General features: G+C 45.7%; 1 protein-coding gene and 1 long non-coding RNA gene across 8 annotated transcripts in view; one reads left to right on the forward strand and one right to left on the reverse strand.

Annotated features, from left to right (window-relative positions):
• The window catches only part of Gnas (GNAS complex locus), a 64,913-nt gene that overhangs the window by 23,555 nt on the left and 19,824 nt on the right, over nt 1–21,534 (forward strand).
• Nucleotides 1,829–21,458, reverse strand: LOC147995853 (uncharacterized). 2 transcript variants are annotated; one of them, XR_015684881.1, is made up of 9 exons: nt 19,912–21,458; nt 17,608–17,693; nt 16,456–16,521; nt 15,193–15,412; nt 13,611–13,839; nt 10,441–10,595; nt 5,177–5,235; nt 2,676–2,799; nt 1,829–1,970 (listed from the first exon to the last, which is right to left on the reverse strand). It is a non-coding gene; the product is annotated as an uncharacterized LOC147995853 (long non-coding RNA). The 2 variants fall into 2 exon arrangements; XR_015684882.1 differs by lacking the exons at nt 1,829–1,970; nt 2,676–2,799; nt 5,177–5,235; nt 10,441–10,595; nt 15,193–15,412 and having other exon boundaries at nt 12,998–13,839.

Here is a 21,534-nt window from a genome sequence, read left to right on the forward strand (position 1 = left end):
TCAGGAGTGTCACGGTCGAGCTTGCTCACTGCCACCGCTAAGGGAGAGTGACCTCTTACGAAGACTTCAGAACGGCCAGCTGGGGCCTCTCTTCTGACTGGCTGGCTCTTGCCTGTCCTTCTGTCAAGGGTTCAGAGTACCTCTCTCCTCCTTCCTACGTAACCAGTTTGTCCCCCGTCAAAACTGGTCGTTTAAGTGTAAACGACTCTGAAGACATTCCTACAGGTAACCTGCACCCAGGTAAGTCCGACACTGAATTCTTTTTTCAGCAAATGTCAACAGTAACGGTCATGAGGACACACAAAACCCCAAAGCTAGGCACAGACGAGTCCATGACCCCAGAGCTACAAAGGGAATGAGAACAAGTATCTTGAAGCTTACCTGCTAGATATGTTGAGTCTCCCGGAGCTTCTGAGACCCATCCTGGGTCTGAACCTCAGTTTCTAAAGCAGTAAAATAGCTTACTGGTCTCACTGACCCTCCCGCCCCCAATAAACAAAAATGACTTCCCCTCACTCCCCGAAGGATAGCGTCAAGAGTAGGTGGCATTCCTGCAGAGGTGCACAGTACAGTCAAATAGCCTTTCAAAACAAGTCTGTCTTCACTCTGTCATTACATGGGGTCATCCCTAAGTGTCAAAGGGTCAGGACCAAAGCCCAAAGGGCCACTTCTCAGGAAAGGCAGTTTATTTGTAATTTGTCCCTTAAGTTGTTTGTTGGTCTTAACGGTTGTTTTTAGCATGTGTGGAAAGTGTACGTCTTAATTCCTTGCGTTTGCACTCTGAATGGCTCTACTGGGCCTAGTGTGTGCTTAGATAGCTTATCAATAAAATCACATGTGTCACACAGGACCCTCCTGCCCACTGTCCTCTTCAATAAGAAATTTTTGGTGGTGGGCTTCAGAAAAGCCTGGAGACAATAAATAAGGGTTGATATTTCAGGTGGCCACTAGATGGTGAGAGGGTATAAGGCAGAAGGCAGAGAGAAGGCTAGCGAAGTGGGTAAGGGTCCTGCTTTACTTTGCCCCACGCCAAAGATGAGGCCCATAGGGGTCCCCAAAGTTTAGTCAGATCCACATTTTCATATTTTGAGCTATGGCTTATTCTTTTTAGCTATGCACTGAGATTTTAGGAACATTTAAAATGTGTCTATTTACAGAGGGGTCTTCCAAGCCACTCCATTTTGCCATGGGGGCTGGGACCTGTTTTCTGCACCATAGATATCTGATATCAGATACACATATGCACACACACTACCGCCACCACCACCACCACCACCACCACCACCATACATGCACATATGCACACACACACACCCCACCACCACCATACATGCACATATGCACACACACACACACACACCCCACCACCACCATACATGCACATATGCACACACACACACCCCACCACCACCATACATGCACATATGCATACATATACACACCACCACTACCACCATACATGCACATACACACACACACGCACACATATATGTACACACACATGCCACCACCACCACACATGCACATGAGCGCGCGCACGCACACACACACACACACACCAATACCACCATGATCACCAAAAGCCACCACTATACACACTTTACACATATATACTAATACTATCAACAACAGCCACCACTACACACATACACACACACACACACACACACACACACACACACACACAACCACCACCACCACCTCCCACAATTAAGTATGACAACCCAAATCTTTCTAGTGACCACTAAATGTCACTCATGGTTGAGAGCTCCCACCCAGACATTATCCATCCCTTGTCCTGAGGAAGCTAGACATCACACATGTCATAACTTGTCATCTACAGACTTGTTATCTAAAGCAAAGTTGTCCCTTTTACTAACCAATCAGCAATGTGCACACTCATCTTGGTGGCTTACATTCTTGGATAGAAGCAATGTCCCCAAATATCCGAGAGTGACCCCCAGATGACCCTAAATAGGAGAGAAGAGGACATTATTTCAGGCAAATAAACAATGTACTGTTCTAGGACTCTGATAGGTTAATATCTAACTAGTCAGTGGGCAGCCAGGATCAGGGGCATACATAGATTTTTTTTACCCTTAATTATTGTACATAGGGCTCTTTAAGTTATAATTAGCATCGTGCTAGCCTGTCTCCCTCTGCCTAGTGTGCACTAGTAAATTCTGCTACTGTAGAAGGGATACTCATACAACAAGGGGGCAAGCATCCTGCACCTCCCACGTACTCACAGGTACTAAAAGAGCCTTGAATTAGCCGGTACACACCAGCCTCAACAAAGACAGCCATCCATTCATGGAAAGGTAATTCATGTCACTTTTGTGTGGTAGTGAGAACAAGGTGACCACAGTGAGGAGGAGGAGGGGGAGGAGGAGGAGGGGGGGGAGGAGGAGGAGGAGGAGGGGGAAGAGGAGGAGGAGGAGGAAGAGGAGGAGGAGGAAGAGGAGGAGGAGGAGGAGGAAGAGGAGGAGGAGGAAGGGGAGGAGGAAGAGGAGGAGGAAGAGGGAGATTGTCAAAAAGGAAATAGTGGTTCCAAAAGAAATTTCTGTTTGGGCTTTGATAAGATGGTTGATACGTCCCCACCTAAGAGCAATGTTAGTATCTCTCTCCATGTCTACCCATCAGGTAAGGGTTACCTTAGTGTTACCTCAATTTACCTTAGTGTTACCTTAGTGGGCCCGAGTCACCAATTAGCACCTCCTTTGTCTCTGTCCTTTGGCTTCTGGGGCTGAATGCAGCTCTTCCTGCCATGCTGACCCGAATTGTACTCCTAGCTCCTAACTTAAAAAACAAAAAAAACCAAACAAAAAAAGTCGTTTTCTAGTATTTTTCCCCCCTTCGAGAACTTAAGATTTTTTACACCTCCAAGTTAGCTGTTAGGTAAAGAGTAGGGTGAATCAGTCCAAACAGACTGGGTCTGAGCAGTTAGGTGCTGGCTATGCGAGGTGGAAAAGCAGCCTATGACATCTGAACTTCTTGCAGATTGGCTTGAGTGTTCCAGGTTCCGCTAAGCAAAGTGCCTCCAACTAGGAAAACCTCCTCACTGCCTCACTGCCCAATCCTAGAAATGACTCAGGGAAAAACCTCAGAATGTTGACTTTGAGCTTTTGCCTGGGACCAAGTACAACATCTTTCCAAGGAAATGCTTAGAAGACTCAAGGCAGAACCCAAAATCCAATGCCAGATGTTAGGGGGAATTTTTTTTTTTTTTTAAACATTGGGCAGCCAAAAAAACTCTGGGCTATTTATACTTTAGCGTTCATATGACTTCTGTTTCTTTCGTTTTTTGCTCTTAGGAGGAGAGCACAGAAGGTCATTTTGTTTTGCCAAGCAGATATGCAAGGGAGGATTTAAGACGTACACTTGGGTGGGATCCCACTGTCTCGAGGGACTATTTGGAAATGTTGTCACTTTCCCTGTTACCTTGATGGGGGGAGAAAGTGCATTAGTGGGGGAGGGGTACCCAGAGGGTACCAGTGTTTGCAGAGGGTCCTAGAATGAAGGAGAGAGCACTGGTTTAAGCTCAGGGGTTTTGCTGGGACCTTGGTTGATTCTAACTAACACTTGAGTTTAGGGTTCCATGCACTTGCCAAGTGACAACCAGAAAAGACTAACGATACATCTTGAAGCATTCAAGTTGACCTGAGGTTCTGCCGTGGCCAAAGAGGGAACAAATTTGATGAGTTGTTTTATGAGGGAGCCAGAAACTTTGCATGTCTCCCAGGTCTACTTCTACAAGTACTCACAAGGGGTTTTAGGGCAGGAACATCTGGAGAAGCTGGAGTACAGAGTAGAAACTCAACTTATTTGGCAGACAAGTCTAAAGCTGATATAGCCAAGATTCACCCCCAGATTCAAGGTGATAGGAAGCAAACACCTTCACCCCAGGTGTCCAGTAAGATCTCCTCTTGTGGTAGCTCTCAGGGAGAAGTGGGGCCCTCAGGAAGTGGGGCCAGCCCATCTCATTTGCACCCTTAGTTCACAGTGGGAGGGAGGAAACAAAAGGCCCTGAGGCACTTTGCCTGTTTATTCTCTTCCTATTCTCTTTTCTTGCTTTATCTTTCTTTTCATTTTCAGATTTTTTTTTAAAAGTAGGATCTTTTGTAGGGAGAACGTTGCTGAGACAGAATTTATAAAATATACATATACTTTAAAGGAAAGAGGGGGAACATCCACTATTTAGGGCTGGGAAGTAGAAAAACCCTAACAAAGGACGGCTGTTCAGAACTGGCTGGCAGATGGCGCTCCGAGTTTACAATTGAGAGCCTGGTGATAGAAAATTCACGCCTGCGCCTGCTCCAGGCGGTCCCTCCCTTATCTTCCTTCCCAGGGACGCAGCTCCGCCCCAGCCCTAAGAATGTATACTTTTTAAGGTTTCACTTCAGCAATTGGCATCTGGTGACAAGTATCCCCACTTTGTAGACCTTTGGGGTCAGAAAAATGAAATACAATGGGGTGTAAACCTGGCAGCCCCATTTTTCAGGACTTTGGCCCCCCTCCCATGTGTAACAGTGCTAATTAGGCTCTTATTCTGCCAAGAGCAGTTCTGAGACTCTGGGCCCATCCTTCTGTCTTTTAGGGGAAAAGGTGTGTGCTTGTGTGTGTGTGTGTGGGGGGGGGTCTTTCTTAGTTTAGAATTTTTTAATTCTCTTAGGAGAAGTTTTAAGTAGAAGGTGTTTGTCAACATCTCCCCTCCCTGCAGCGCTCTCTCTCTCTCTCTCTCTCTCTCTCTCTCTCTCTCTCTCTCTCTCTCTCTCACACACACACACACACACACACACACACCTTTGAATGGGTCCTTACCAAAATGTCAGATGGTGTAGGAAAAACATCTTAGGGCCATCGTTTGCCCTTTAACAAATGGCTAATCATTTCTAGGTTCCCATTTTCTGTAGCAGCAGAGATGAGAAAGTTCTTTCTTTCCACCCAGCCAAGGGTTGGTGGGAGAAGAATACATACATTAAGACTCCTAGGAGAAATCCAAGGAGCCTCCCTGGAGAAGAGGACATTTTAGACACAGTGGAACAATACAGGACTAGGTTCCCAAAGATAGTGCCTTCGTACTTGCCCTGATCCCACTGCCCCATCTCCTCCACAGCAACTGAGGAAGGCACACCGGCATCCTAGGCAGGGGCGGCAGACCCTTCTGGGAACTTACCCTCTTCCTTTAAGGCCAGCCTTAGAACTTCACTCTCCACAGCTTACTCTATTGCTCTTCTAAAATGTAACAGTCAGAGGAATAAGACACAAAGTATTAGTTCAGGCAAACACTTCCCCAACTCTGCTAGTCAATTATTTTCAACTTCGCTACAACTTTCCTTCCCTTTTACCAGTTTTGTTTTTGTTTCCTGAAGGTTTAAAAGGGCGGGGGTTTTGTTTGTTTGTTTGTTTATTCTTTACCCCCACCTTCATGGCTGTAAGTATAAGCTGTCCCCAGGTGTTAGAGTAGATATGGCTATAGGTGAGCAGCCCGTTCTAGTACTAGTGAACCTACCCACCAGAGGTCAGCAAAGAGCTCAGAATAGCTGGGTCCGCTTGCAAATAAATGTGGGGACTGGTAGAATTCTCTAGATCAAATGTAGACAACCCAAGCAGAAAACAGCCCCATATTTCAAGGGTGTCCTTGGGTGGGGTGTCATTCTCTCTTGGGTCCCTTAGTGCTTAGTTTGAACACACTGGAGGGGATAAAGTTTTGATCTGCTGTCACTTAGTGGGTTTTTTTTGTCTCAGGCCAACTCCAAACACACAAATCCTTGCCTTATCAGGTGCCTCACCCTCCTAGGGCCCCTAATCCTGTCTGGGGACACAATGCCCACTTTCACTTCCCACAGGACCGAAAACCCACGCCTCACATTTGGCCTGGCCCCTTTTCTTTTAGGAGCGTTATTTATTGTTAAAATGAAGTCATAAGATTACAACCCTGTTCCCAGCCCCCAGCCCCAGCCCCAGCCCCTGCTCCTGCCCTACTGTGACTGTTCTTATCTCTTGTTCTCACCCAGATGTGTAGTTAAGAAGTATTTATTAACCATGGGTCTCAGGGCTTTTTATTTGGTTTCCCCCACCCCAAGAGTATGTACAGAGGTCAGTTCCCACCTTCTGTCATCTCTCCATGGATCCCTCACTTCATTTCACCTTTTCAGCCTGGTAGGGAACAGGGGAAAGGAATGTGGGTTCCTCCCCTCCTTGCTTCTCTTTTTTTTTTTCCCCCTGAGCTTTTGAAGTATATGGGTCCTCAAGGACTACTCGTTAGTTAAGATCACCTCCCTTAGCTAGCTCTTTATTGTTGGGGAGTGGGAGGGAAAGGAGGAGAGAGAGGAGTACAAAGGGCAAGAAAGAGAAAGAGAACAGAAATGATGTAAGAGAGCCAGTGTCAAGGCAAGGGAGAGAAGAGAACACAAAAGGAAAGCCTTAGCCAAGTTATCGCTACACTCCCGATGAAGTCCCTGTCCTGGGGAAACTTCTAGTCTTGGAAGAGATCAGAATTTCAAGTAGCGATTGCTGAGCAGGCATAGACGGATGGCTAAGAGTGAGCAGGAGTCAAGCAAAGTTGAAGCCTGGCTGGGCTTAGGAAGGAGAAGGAAGAGGGAAAGCTCAGAGGGTGAGCAGACTTCAGGACCCACTTGGGAAAGCAGAAACCAGGAGGCTGGTGGTGGATCCATGATGGAGTCACCATGGCCCTCTGAGGTCTGTCTGGCCACTGGCTTCTTTTTCCCAACAGGCCCCATTTGCTTTCTTCAAAGTTTCTTACCTGAATCCAAATGATTTTGTTTGATTTTGAAGTTAGAATTCCCCACCACCACACCCTCCTGCCACAACCTGATTTTCTGAGTATTTCCACATGCTTCGCCCACTGAGTGGTTTTTGTTCTATTTTGTTTTAAGCAATCTGGCACACTATGGACCTTTTTTGGGGTCAGAAACAGAAAAACAAAACAAAACAAAAAACAACCCACTCTATCTTCGTGAGTCCTTTGATTCAATAATTATCCAGAACAAAGCCAGGGCAGTCCTATGGGCGAACGTGAGCACTTTGTCCATTAAGCATACATTTCGGAGATTAAGGAAATCCTGAGAGTTTTGCAGGTTGATGGCCTCAAGAATTTGGCACCAGCTAGGTTCCATATAGGCATTGTTTTCTATCTTTTTTTCCCCCTTCCTTCCTCTCTTCCTTCCTTTTTTCCACCCCGCTTTGAAAAACAACTTTTATTCTCCTGGGGTACCTTCAGTTGAGGGGAAGATCATTCTCTCCAGTAAGGAAGGGTAAGGGGAAGAGAAGGGGGTAGGTTAAGCCAGAGGACACGGGGGACAAGATTGATGGCTCAGCGCTGGGGTCAGGGCACAGGCTGGAAGACACCATAACCAGACACAAGTCAAAAGAGTACAGGTTCGGCTGGCTTCCTGGCTGTAGTAAGGAAAACATTCTGTCAGCTGCCTCTGTGTCCTATGTTTTACTCAGTAGGTCAAGTTTAACAAAACAACTCAAATCCCAGCCCAGTTGATTGTGCTAGGACCCACCACCGAGAGGAAGGGGCTTCCAGACCAAAGCTGTGGGCTCCTCTTCACGATTTAGATTTCCCCCCACTAGGAAAAGTTGTTGAACCTCTCAACAAGAGGTTCCAAGAGTTAAGAAATGTGTTGCTAATTGATTTGAGCTGAATTTGCATTGCTTGGAGACTTAGCAGAGTGGCTTGGGTTGGGGGGGAGCACAAGGTTGCTGTTCTCATAAGCCAAGAGAAGGAAACTCCCTCCCAAACATGCTCATACAGGGAATCCTATGTGGCATTTTGGAATCTTTGGAGTTTGGGGTGGGGTGGGGCTGTGTGTCACAGGGGTTCTGAGAAAGAAAGGGGGGAGATTGAAGGGGAATTTAGCCTAAAATCGATATACCAGCTTCAGGCCACTCTAGCATGATTCCAAATGAAAACAGTTGTCACCAGTTAGCTTTTTTTTTTCACATTTTTGACCATCGGCAGACCTCGGGTTTACTCCTATGCAGATTTTGTTAACCTTGGCAAAGAACATGGGTTTTCCCTCCCTGATAACTTGTCCCCGAATTTCCAGTCAACATGTATGTTACATGTTCTTGCTTCCTATCTGCCTGTCTAGTAGCCTTACTATGCACGCTGTAGCTGTCCACGTGTCCACCACGCCTCTCAAGAGGATGAGTCCTCCCCGGGTCGGTGAGTCTGCCTCGATTTGGGCATTTTTTTTTCATTCATTCATTCAGTCAGTCTACTCAGTACATTTACACTGAAATGCGCCCTTCCCGGTGTGGAAGCCAAAGGTCTAAGACATGGGTGGCTCTCCTAAGGTCCCGTGGTTAGAATCAGACATGGGAAGTGGTCAGTGGTGGGTAATTTCTAGGAAGGCATTCTGTGAGAGTAGATACAGCAGCTCACAGGTGAAGAGTTTATCCAGAGATGGTTTCGGTGGTCTTTCAAGAGTGTTCTAACTCAGAGTCACAACTGACAGGACATGATGCTGTTCTAGCAACTGAGCTTCAGAAATCCCAGAAGAACCTATTTTTGAGGAGCAAAAAATAGTCACAGTACTGAGGGCTTAGGCTTAGGTCCAGTAGGCGATAGGTCAACTATGGGATCCAATACTACCTTTATTCAGGTCTCGCTTTAAATGTCTGTTTGGTGTGGACCAAGGTAATACCTTCTAGGGCTGAAATTCTCTCAGGGAGTAGCCTCAAAATTCTTTCGCTCAACCTTAAAATATTCTGCCTGTATAAAGGACTGCAGTTTAGCTGGTAGGATGAGGAAAGAAGTTATGATTGGCAGCCAGAGTATTTTTACACTGCTCACAGCCTTCTGCCCTCCATCTTAGCTCTGATCCACCATTTTGGATCGTGGTCTGCCCTCCGTTTTAGTTTTGATCCACCATTTTGGATCCTGGTCTGCCCTCCGTTTTAGTTTTGATCCACCATTTTGGATCCTGGTCTGCCCTCCGTTTTAGTTTTGATCCACCATTTTGGATCGTGGTCTGCCCTCCGTTTTAGTTTTGATCCACCATTTTGGATCCTGGTCTGCCCTCCGTCTTAGTTTTGATCCACCATTTTAGATCCTGTCCATCAGGCCTCTGTTCCCTGAAACAGGTAGAAAGTCGGCATTCAAATGCTGTCATTAATTCTATACAATAAAAAATAGATAGAATTTGTTTCCAGGTTTCATTTCACAAATACTTGTAGGTTGCCTACATATTCCCCTTGGAATATAATATCTTAATATTCCTAGTATTTGGCCTGGGTAGGTTACATATATACTTATATGTATCTTTAAAATGTGTAGTATGTATACATACACAGGTTTGTTGTTTGCTTGTTTTGTTTGTTTGGCAGATGACTGAACTAAAAGAGTTCCTCAGTTTTCTATAATAAACCAAATTCAGATTTATAGAATCCTAGGCTTCTCCTTTAAAATGTCTACCTGCCAAAGAGAACTAAGTCAGGGACATGTGGATTACTCCTTCAGGATATTCAGGGATGAGCTCACAGTTTTTGAGAGGTGGGGATTTGGCCCAGGCCTCCTTATAGGGCTGCAGGTGGCTGTGTTCAGTTCAGTTAATCCCATTAGCTGCCAAAGGCTTATAAGGTTACTCTTAATAAAGAGTTCTGTGAGGCCAAAGTGAGGGAAAGTCACATTTTTAATAATGAAGTCCCTAGCATAGGACAGAGTCAGTGCAGGGAACAGGGAGGGTGAGTTGGACCCTTATTACCTGTTTTTCTCACCCTGTTCTTCCCTGCTCAGGACTATGACTGCCCAGCATCCTCCAGTTCAGCACACTGGCTTTCCTCTCCTGTATTCCCAGGATGTGGAAACCCCCAAAACCCCCATACCTCCAGGGCAGCATGGTATGTTGGTAGTCTGACCATTGTGATTCTTTTAAACAAGAAATGGAAGGTCCAGGCATGGAGAAAGCACCAAAAAGGGCTAAAGCCACAAAATAACCTTGTTGTTCGCACAAACAGCCTCCTGGCTATGTGGTCACAGCCAGAGGAAAAACCTGGTGCTTAGTGGCACAGGTTGATTGCACACCTTAACCTGGAGTCACTCAGAGGTCCATTAAGCATCCATGATTCAGCCGAGGGAGGCCTGAAGGCCTATTCTGACATGCCACCTACTAGCACACACTCTAGAAACCCGGAAGCCTGCCAGTTAAGCTCCCTAGTGTAACTTAAAGGGGGCCCTCCCAAGGTGTATGATATTTAGGAAAGCTAAGTTTGAAAGCTCCTGCCGAGTGAGTTTGCTTAAGGTGTAAGTAGTTGAAGACCAGGGTGAATTATTATGAATCACTCCCATAATATGTGTTTGAATATATGTCACATATTTCTCTGGCAGCAGAGAGAGCTCAACATCCATTAGAGATAAGGTTCTTTGGGCTTTTGTTTTTGTTTCTTGGGTTTTGAATGTTAACCTACCTTCATGGTGCCTTGCACGCAGCTCTGGGACAGCTAACAGGATGAGGATAACCTTGTCAGGAGATGAGTGAGACATTGTTGCAGGTAGGACCCTTCAATAGCTCAGCGTCTACACCACATAGAAGTCACCTCCCCTGCAGCTGGGTGACACTCAGCTAGGAACAAGGTGATTTAATTAATGCATGTATGTCACAGCTTCATGGCAAGCCTGCAACAGGAAGGCTGGCAACAATAGTCCATCCACACTCACACTCTCCCCTCCCCCCAAGCATCAAAGGCATTTGGATTTTATCTTTCCTGATCAAACTTCTCCACTTCCTTCTAAATAGCTTCCTCTTGCCCCTTAGTTAAGCCAACAGGGAGAGCAACTTCTGGGTTTTGTTAAATTGTGGATCCTGACAGGGACTGGTAGGCAAAGCCAGTCATGACGCAGCTGCCGTTTCCCCCCCTCCATGAAAAATGGCCGTGCAGGCACCTTACTGCAGACACAGGCTGGCTCAAAACATGGTTATTTCTCCCCACCCTCCCGAGGTTAGGATTTTTGCTTAGAACTCTCTGCTTCCAGCTCAAATCTCCATCAGCAAAGGGGCTGATTTCAGGCAGAGAAAGGACCACTTCAGCAAACGAGAGAAAGGAGCGGTAAACAGGTTCACTCCGGCGGCAGCAGCAGCAGGAAAAAAAAAAAAAAAATCAGCCATGCCATTTCCCTGACAGCTCCTTAATTACGGAGAAAGAACAAGATGTTTTCAGCTTTTTAGAGAGACGCCTCATAATAAAGGGAAGGAAAAGACCTGAAAGGGACAGGGGTTGCTGGGGTACAGGGAGCAGACAGCTGCCACTTCTGAATGACAGATGACCCTCGATAAGAGACTCTCAGGCCCTCCCTGCAGACCATGTACCCTTGCCCAAGTCTATACCATTTGCTGTACTCTACTAGGAGAACTGTGAAAGGAAGAGCCTAATGGACAAAGAGGAGCCAGCCACCTGCTAGGTGCTGGCTTCTTCTCCCTTTCCTTCTGTAGGCCACGGTGAGGCTTTAGTCCTCAAGCCGGTCTTTCTGGCTGGGGCCTATCTCCAGTGGCTGGAAGACTTTTCAAGTGGTCTGCCACACATACCCCCCTGTTGAAAACTGTGCTCTCTTTAAGTTCAATGGCTAGGTCAGATGTGCTATTCCAATGTAAGGGCCTTAGAACTGGAGGGACCCAGAGCCAACAGGCCCAGAGACAGGAGTCGCTGCAGGCAGACGCCATGTTGTTGGGCTGGGGAGGAGTCATAGACTTAGGTGTTGAACCTACGTTCATGTCAAGCGAGAATCAGGAAGGTCCCTATTTCACTTCTCTTCTCTGGCCTTTTCTCTAATCCTTTGATCTCGAGCACTTGCTTGGCCTGCTCAAAGCTCCTCAAAGCACTCTGGCACGTCCAAGAAAAGAAATAAAAGTGACTCCTAAATGCTTTCTTAGAGACAGAAAGAGCCTTGGTTTCTGGGAATGGGAAAGTAAGAGAGAGAAGAAGAAATTGAGCATGCCCAAGGTTAGCTATGCGATCCCTGGGGATGAGAACAGCAGGCACACGCAAACACACGCACACGCACACACAGGCAAACATACAAGGTGGGTTGCTTCACACTGCCTCTCTACTTGTGAAGTGGAGAGCAGAAGATAGGGTCTGAGCTACTTATCTTGACACCTTGGGGTAACCACTGCACACAGAATGTCTGCTAGAAGTGATGTCGCTTCTGAGAGGGACCCCAGCCTTCACTCTAGCACTCACGGCTATGTCCATCTCCCACTGACTCCAGGGTACACACTTCACATTCACCTCTTCCGAGACAATGTGTGGTTTTCTTTTTCCTAGGGGCCTCCCTTACTCCCCGCACTCAGTTGGCACCCTGTTCCGTACACGGGTGACTTTGATGATTATTAAGCCAGCAGCTGACAGTAAGCTGGTAGGGACTTAGGGGTTTGTGGTAGGTGAATTACAGGCATTCACAAATAAAACCACTTCGTCTTCTACACTCAGGATTAACAAACAGAATGCTACGTCTGTGGCATCTTCTGGGAGGAGGGAATCTCAGTGGCCAGGGGTACTGTGAGGATGCAGAGCCTGCTCTCCCCCGAGCTGAGCCAGATCCAAGCAGGGAATTTGTCCTAGACACCATGCAGGGCAGTTCTGCCTGCCACAGCGGTGCAGGAATAAAGGGAAATCTCTCAGATTTTTAGTGGATCCATGTTAGAGAAAACACTTGAAAAATGTAAGAGATAGAGACCCTTTTTCGTTTTGTTTCTCCCTTTTTATCTGTAAAGCAGTACTTGGGGAGCCAGGGGAAAGATAACAAGGACGGCACCCCGATTTATCACCCCACCTGCTTAGAGATTTCATTTTAAAGTCGTGGTTATTTGGAGGAAGAAGAAAAAATATCCCGGACACCTGAGGTATAGGGGCGTACCCAGCTTAGGGGGTCAGAAAAAGCCTGCATCAGGAGGCTGTCATTCTCAGTGTCAGAATAAGAAAACCATTAGAGAATTTCATTCCCTTTAAACAATAAGCAGGCACTTTGGAAAAAGAGAACAGAGTTTTTTTTTTTGTTTTTTTGTTTTTTTTTTTTTTTTGTTTTTGTTTTTGTTTTTTTTTTTTTTTTTTTTTTTTTTTTTGTGGCAACACTGAGGTCATGGGATCCTAATAATGTCTGCAGGACTGGTGTCTGTCCCTCATGTCAGAATTCATGTCAGCAGAGATTACATGGTTATCTACATTTTATAGGGCACTAGTATAAAAGAGGGCTTCTGGCTATGCTCTAGCTGCAGTGTCACCAAACCGCCGTGGGCAGTACAGCCTCAGAGCTCACCCCTTCTTTCATCCATGTAGCTTTGCTCTAGTGAGTTTTTTGAGCCGTTTTGGCACAGCTTGAAAAACCCAGGTTCCTTTGCTTGAAATGTGTAGCACTCCCTATAGCCTTCCACTGTCCGCCCCTGTGGTGTCCTTTCTGGCTTGAGTTTTTGTCTTCTTGGCGCTAATATATCCTACCAATCTACTTGAACGACTGTAAGAACTTGTCTGAGTGTCTTGTGTTCATCAGCTACCACCTGCCCCGACCACACCCCACACACCCCACATGCTGTAGGGAGACTTAATTTTTAGGAAACAGAAGGCAGCCGAGGAAGGGAGCTTACACAGGAGCAAGATGTGGGAGCCTCTTGCCTTCTCTAGGAGATGGCTGCAGAGAGGAGCTGAGATGAGAAAGCAGGCTGGTCCTTATGGGAAGGTGGGCAGGGAGAGCGGACCCGTTAGGCTCCCAGTGGCAGCATCCGGAGAGGAAAGGTCTGTCTAGTGCCCACAGCCATCTTTGATATGGAGGAAGTAAACGCCATTCACCTTCTCTTTGTCTTAGGTAACAACCAGCTTGATCCAGTTCATGGGAGAAAAAAAAATAACAATGAGAAGTTTTTTTTTTTATCACAAAAGAAAAATGTCTATAATTTTAGTTTGGGATAAATTGACACCCCCTTCTCTATTTTTTATCTCACAGTCACCAAAACTGAGCTAATCAATTCTCTCTCTTTCATCTGCATAGACAATTTAACTGGTCTATGCCAGATTCCCCCACACCCTCTTCTTTCTTATCAGTGCAGTAGAAAGCCAGGCAGGTAGGAGGGAAGATGGCAAACCCTTTGTGGTTTTAATCTACACCTCAGGCAAAGGGGAACATTCGGACATCATCCTGATCCACCCTCCTCACTTTTCCTTTGGGATACAGGCCAGGCAAAGCTCAGGTGTGACCAACCCCCAGCGTCCAACTTTGATCTTTTATTTTTATTTAACAGTCACAGCCCTCCGAACATGTTCTTTTAACAGTTTACCAAGTTTTGAGTAGAAAAAAAACGAAAGCAGGGACCTCAGGATTCTAATGAGTCTTAGAAATCAAAGTCTCACTTTCAGAAAGCCGGCAGGTGGTGGGATAAGGGCTTAGCAAGGCTCCACTAAGATAAATCATGGTGATTTCATTTCTTTCCGGGGCTTCCAGGCTGCTTCTAGCTAGCTGGCTTTTCTTTCCTTCTCTTTTCCCTTCCCCGATCCCTCCCTTCCTCTCTGCCCTCCACCCAGGTATACCTTCTTATTTTTCTCATTTTCGAGGAATCAAATTCTGTGTTTTCTTGTCATAGCCTCTTTTGTATCCATTTTAAAAATGAAATATTTGTTAAAAGTTTCCCCCCACACACACACCAAAGCTTCACTTTCCCTTTGCCATCTGTACCTATCAATCAATCCAGAGGGCATGAAAGTTTTACAGAGAGTGAGACTTAATCAGTGTAAGAACAGTGAAAGCAGATGAAACCTGAGGGTATAGCTGTAAATTACGGTATTAAGCTTGCTCAGGGGCTGTCTTTATTTCTACGCTTTTGTTATTTCTGACCTACCTCATGGATAGAAATTAAATTGTGAAGGTTATTTCAGAAAGTCACCCTTTTCAGTAGGACAAATCACTTTAAATGACTGCATTCCAGGGGCTTCCTACGTGCTTGAGTTAAAAGCTCTAGTTGGAGACTAGGCAAGTTTTTTAGACATTGGTGTGCCCTTAAATTGACAGAAGTCTACAGGGTGTCCATTTAACCAGGGGACCGAATATCTCTTGATCCCAGCTGAGTTTTCAATCAACCTTACTATATAACTCAACCGTCTTGACCAAAGACAGTCAAGGGCCTTCACTCTGAGGAAAAAGGGCCAAGGCAGGCAAACCTAACCTCATCTTCTTACATTTGGCTTAGGTGGCTCTGTAACACCTCAGTGCCACCCTCTCACAGGCAGTTGCCATCCTTCCAGAACTCCAGGGTTTGGACTAATGTCCCATCTACCCCTCTATTCTCTTGGTAAGGTCATCAGGTGACTGCAGACCTCCACCCCAAGGTACTGGCCTCCTCTATAGGTGAAGGGATATTTTCCCAGTCTTCATTTCTTAGTGTTAGGTCACTGCAACCTAGTGATAAAAACAATAGGCTTAATTAGTATGTTATAGTTCACCACTGGATGTCCAGCTCCGTGACACCTCCTTTAATGACACTGATTTTGGTGACATGCTTCCTAGAACCCTGAGGTCACTTCAGTCATGGAAACTCCCTCAGATGAGCATTAGAAAAGCTAGCTGCTTTCTCCTGCCTCCCTCAGGAAGAGCTATCCCAGCTCTCTGGTTCTGTGATTAGGGAGTCCCAGCTCCCTTCTGGCCCAAGGCTAACACTGCTGTTGAAAGGTTGAAGACTGAGAACACATGCTCTGCTGTGCCTGTAGCTGGACGCTCTCTCCCAGATGGATATAACACTGGCATCCGTTAATTGGGGGGAAAATCCAAGTTAGGATTTGTAATCTCAGCCAGTCTGGGCAAGTGATGGGTACACCTGTCACTTAAAGCAAGCGTCCAAGCTACAAGTCACAGCTGGGGCGTGCTTTCAGCATGAGCTGGTAACGTACCGTTCCTTAGGAAAACTAAACCATCCCAGGTTGGTAGTGTGTGCCTATTAACCCTTAGGCGATTTCTTTGGATCCTTTATCTGTTTGGCTAGTAGAGACACTATTCCTCCATTCATCCCAGCGGTCTTTTGTGAGCTCTAACCCCGAGTCTCACTCTCTGACTTAAGCTGGTCTCTCATTCTTGTCAATCCTCCTGCCTCCTGTGCCAGCTTCCAGAGTGCTGGGATTTCAGGTGCGAGGTACCACACCTCTTTGAGAAGGCCATTTCTGGCCCAGTGGAGAGTGAGGGCTGCAAGTGAAGCAGGCTTTCACTCCTGGGTAGCTGGCTGTAGCTGCTCGAAGAAGTCAGTGCTCTTTCTCAGTGAGTTATACTTTCCCCTACAGAAAGCAGACACTTCTTTTAGCAGCTGGGGGGCTGCCATTTCCTTCTTCCCATCGAACTTCAAAACCTGTCTGTTGTCCTCACCCAATTTTAATTTGCCTTATCACTTAATGTTCTCCAAAAGCTACACACATTTTAAATACACCCCGCCCCCACACACACAGATAGATTACCTGGTCTTTCTTAGTGAATATGTTAGCATCTCCAGCTAATAGAAGCAGCAGAGGCCACCTGAAGTCCTGAAAGAAATTGGCCAGATTGAGTTTTTAAAACCAGTTTGCTTTTGTGTTCTCTGTGAAGTCAGGGACATTCTCTTAATTTGGGGGTGTAATTAGCACAAAAGGAGCTGTAGTCTGAGAACACGGTTGAGACTAATGCAGGGGACAAACGGGAATGTTCGAGGAAGTGAGCTGATGTGACTTGCCCAGTACTGAGTGGCATGCAGAGACCATGTGGGTACAGCTAAGGTCTGTAGCTCATAAAACATGTCCTTTTATCCAATCTCCAGGCTTCTTAAAAAAAAAAAAAAAACCTGGTACTTTCGGGCTGCAGAATTCTCTCCAGTTTGACACTTCCAGGGCTAGGCAGAGACCTCAGTGCCATCTGGGCCCGGTGGGTGTTGAGAGGGTGCTGCCATGGGCATCCCAGCAAACACTGAGCCATGAGTCCACACAAGGGCAGACAGGGACTTCTACACATCCACCTTCCAGAGAGCCTTCCCCACTGGATGGGGCTGTGCATTTTATGCCCTGGGGGAAACAGGTGGAGCTAAATAATAATTATACACTTTCCAATTTCAATGCGTGTGAGCAAACACAAAAGGATGAAAAGATATCTGCACCTCTAGATGAATTAAACGTGTGATTAGGTATGTCACATTGATAACTTAATGTGGGGTTTCCTAACAGCAGACAAAGAGAACGCTATGGAACTGAAGGACCCCTGGTTCCCATCAGAATCTCAGTTGTCCCAAAGTGGGACTAGTCAAATCATCCACTATTTGAAAATGCATTTTGGTCAGTGAAAAAAAAACAAAGATACAAAATACTTGCTGCCAACTCAAGTTTTTAGCTAACCTAGCTCTTAGGATAGGTCTAATTTTGAAAAACTGAATGCAAGGGATGGGCTGGGGGTGGGGAGGGCAGCATTGTTCAGAATCAGAGAATAATTAAAATATAAACGTTTGGTAGGGGTTATTTTTATGTATTTTATTGAGACATTCTATAGCCCAGGCCAGCCTCAAACTCAAACAACTCCTCTTGCCTTAAATTCCCGCACTCTGGGATTACAGTCATGAGCTGCCACACCCACCTTTACAAACTCACCTTAGCTGAAGACACTGTGTTTTAGCAGAGGGTTTCAATACCCTCTCTTCTCCATGTGAGGACCGCATCACCAGTCAGACTTTTACCTTAGGGAAAGTAGTTGTCAGTTGGGAGAGCTCTTCGATAGCCTTTCACACAGTCCTGCTCTCTGCTAGGCTGGTTCCTGGGTATCCCATTGAAACTGGTGTGCCCTAGGTAAATGGCTTCCTTCTCCACCTTACTCATGAGTTCTGTGGTTCATGATTCTGCTGCTGAGCGCTTTCTAGGGCATCTTTCCAAACTCTTCATCTCTTGCTGTCTAAAGTGTTCAGCCAGGAGAATCAGTTTAGAGTTACTTTTCAGAGGGAAGAGAGCTCCTATAATCTCCTTCCAGTCATAGGGAGGGGAATTAGGCTTCAGTGGTGGAGACCATGCAGTTTCTCTTATAGGTGGCACTTGCCTGTCTGCATTGCAGATAGTCAATGAAGGCTGCAGAAAGTCTCAGTTGCCCTCTTATCCTGAGCTATAGTTTTAAACATACTGTCCTCTCAAATAACAAACAAACAAACAAAAACCCCAAAACGAAACAAAATAAAACCCCCACAGACTCAAAATATGGGTCCCAACACATTGGCCAATGCCTCTCTTTATTTGGTTTGAACTACTCAAGTGAGATTCTAGTCTAAGTTAAAGATACATTATTTGAGGGTTAGCTGGAAAGCTCATATACTTAGTTCATTTTTCAGTAGTTGACTTAGAACTTATGAAACGACATTTAAATATCATGCCTAGTATAGAACGCATGTACAGAGTTACTTTGTAGTTGAAATGCTAACTGGTGGATATGACATGAAAAAAAAAATGTCATGAGTGGCCATGACATCGGATGTTTAAAAGCCTCCCAGTTCTAAGTATTAAAGCCTTCTTATGGAGATTAGCCAGGACTAGAAGAGCTTCTTACAATAACCTGCTTTCACTTCCAATATGGCCAAAGCTGCAAGTAATGTTTATCTGCAGCAACAGTTTCAGTCATCTGGCTAATTAAAGTGTAGAGTGTGCTTTGAAGACAGAACGCATCACTAAGTGCTATTACTAAATCCTTACAGCTAGGGTTTCTGTTTCAGTAGTAGAAGGCTAGTTATTGTTTCCTGGGCTATTAAAATAATATCATAATTGTGTTATCTCTAGGCTCTTGGAAAGTAGCTTACAATGACCCCAACTAATGAAAGGGTCGGAAAAAAACATTCTTGTCCCAAAACTCAGTGACATCATTAAGTAATAATACAATTTCGGAGATTCTAACCTATAGCAGGGTTGTTGTTTCTCAAAGCAAGATGAAGCATTCTTACTCAGAGAGAAAGACACAGAAGGGTGGAGGAGCACAAAGCTTATAAGCCCACAGAGTTCAAACCCCAAGCTTGAAGTGTGCGGTCAAGCTGTATGTTAGGTGACCCAGTATTTCAGGTTAGGGATGTGTTATTTCAACTCTCTGGCTTTGGCAGGAGCCTGTATCCTCTCTGCCAATGTATTTTATGGTCTCCCTTAGAGCTTTAAGATTTCTGTAATGTCCGTGTGTCCCTGAATCTGATGAGGACACTTTCCACTGGAGCACTTTCTAGGGCAGCGTTCCAGGAATTATGGTAATTCATTTGCTTTCCTTTCAAAGCATAAACATAAGTGTTTAAGGCTGTAGGGTGATCTATTAAAATCAATTGATAACCCACAAGTTCTACATCGTGAGTTCCAACTCTGGAAGGCGTTTGAAAAAGAAAGCACACACATCATGGCTTTCAGGGCTCAGGCAGGCTGATGCTAGGCCGAAACCATAGATGGTGTCAGCTCCCCATACCAATTAAAGAAAATCTCTTCTTTCACTTTGTGTCAAGTGAAAACAAAAAACCGAAAGGACCACAAAGCAGCTCATGTTTCAGGCTCTTGGTGTCCTTTTCTTACCTGTAAACCCTCCATACCACCTGCTGCCATCTATTTACTAAGTAAATGCTTTCCTGATGGGTCCCTGGTTAAGTCATAATAAAACACAGGCAAAACTTAACAGTAAATTTTTTTTAAAAAACCCCCCACCCCAAGAATGTCTAAGTTAGGAGTTGAATGAAGAGAACTCTGACAGTGTGTTACACGTTTCTAGGACAATGGTTTCAATTGTGCCTTGCCTACAACATGTGTTGCTGTATGCCATCGGACAGTTCACTCTTTTGAAGACCAGGCGTAATATTTCTCTAATAGGAGAAGGCAGGGAGACTCTTCTTACACTTGGTGGTTATTGTGGAGGCAAGGAGGTTGTGTTGGCTACTGTTAACTCCTTACCTTTTAAATACAATGTATCTGTGCTTCGGCACACTGGAAGCAGGAAGGAAGAGGCTTGTGAACAACTGGAGCGGAACCGAAATTTCTGGCCAGGTCCTCTGTCTTCAAAGTCTTTAATTTCACAAATGACAGATGAATCAAATTCAATCAAGTTTTTGTTGACTGTGTGAAGATGTAAAAGGTAGCCCCTGTCTTCAGGCCATCACAGCAGAGCAGACTGAGGGCTGGGAACTCAAGTGTCATTCAAGCACAGCTGGGGCAGTTAAATGTTTTTTTTTTTTTTAATCCACTCTGGTTAGGCTTTAAACAAAAAAGGATAATCAGCCCCAGGCAGTAGTTTCTTTGAGTTTTTTGTATTTTTTTAAGTGTGTGTTGAGAGACCATAACCAGCCGTGGATAAGAAGTAACTTTTGAGGACACAGAGAAAGTCCAAGGCAGAGTAAACGGCAGCAAAGGCCCATTTGACAGGTTTTAGCTTCCTGCTCTTAATTCCAAGACATCCTGGGTTGCTTTCAATCGCTTTCTGTTGCTCTTTCAGATCCGTTTGTTTTTGTTTTTGTTTTTGTTTTTTTTGTTTTTGTTTTTTAAGAGTAGAACGGAGGTACAGCTATAGCAGCAAGGACCAAGCAAAACAGTGCATCGTAGCGCTATATGGCACACCCTCTCTGAGTTTTGAGGTGGTAAGCCTGAGGGAAGGAGTACCCAGAACTGTTTGAATGTCTTCCTATTTTCACAGATATAGCTGTCCAAAATAACTTATTCGAAGTCGCTCACCCTGTCTCCTTCAGGCCCCTGGTTGTGTTTGCATTCAGAGTCCACCTTCCTATTTCCTTCTCCCCAGCATCCTAAGTTTTGTGAACTGTGTTTAAAAGTGAAAGGAAGGCTACGTTGGAAGAGAGTTTATGATTACTCGGCAGATCTGGGTTTGCTGGCGCCTGCCTTGTCCCATTCAGGGAAGGCGCCATGTATTAGTCTGACCCTTGGCTCTGTCCACCTGGGCACAAGGTGTTTGTGGGCCAGTTATTGAATGAATGAATGAATGAATTGTATCCAAGTAGACCCCGGTGGCAGACCCTCAAGTCTACCCGAGGAAGGTGGTTCAAAACGGAAAGTCCTCGCCCTTTGACTTAGCCCCGGTGCTCTCTCTCTACCATGTCCTAGTGTGGAGGCCAAGGAGTGGGTCAGGGCACTCATGACGTTTGAGATAATTCTCCAAAAAGTTCGTGTTCGGTAAAATACTTTTCCCCTTTTATTCTAGAGCCCCGCGTGGCGCCCGAGCCGGGCCACCACCTCTCCCACCTAGAAGGACTCCGGGTGCACCACCGCCATCCACCACCGCCATGGCTCTTCTCCTCGGCTGTCGCCTTGCTTGCACAATGCTGCCTGCTTTCTTCTATCCATGGTAGTCGGGTATACATAATACTGCTTGTGAGGAGATCCGAACCCCCATATGGGGCATAGCGACTAATTAGCTCGCCGCCAACCACCTCTACGGGCACGCGCCGCAGGGTGGGAGGGGTGTGCCGCCGTCCCCGCGTGCGCTATCTGGGAAGCTGAGGTAAGAAGGCGCACATGGGTAAGCGTCGTTGTCGTCGTCGCATACTTTCCACGCTGCCCAGGGCT

The sequence above is a fragment of the Rattus norvegicus genome, chromosome 3, assembly GCF_021556685.1.
Source record: "Rattus norvegicus strain SHRSP/BbbUtx chromosome 3, alternate assembly SHRSP_T2T, whole genome shotgun sequence".
Classification (NCBI taxonomy): domain Eukaryota; kingdom Metazoa; phylum Chordata; class Mammalia; order Rodentia; family Muridae; genus Rattus; species Rattus norvegicus.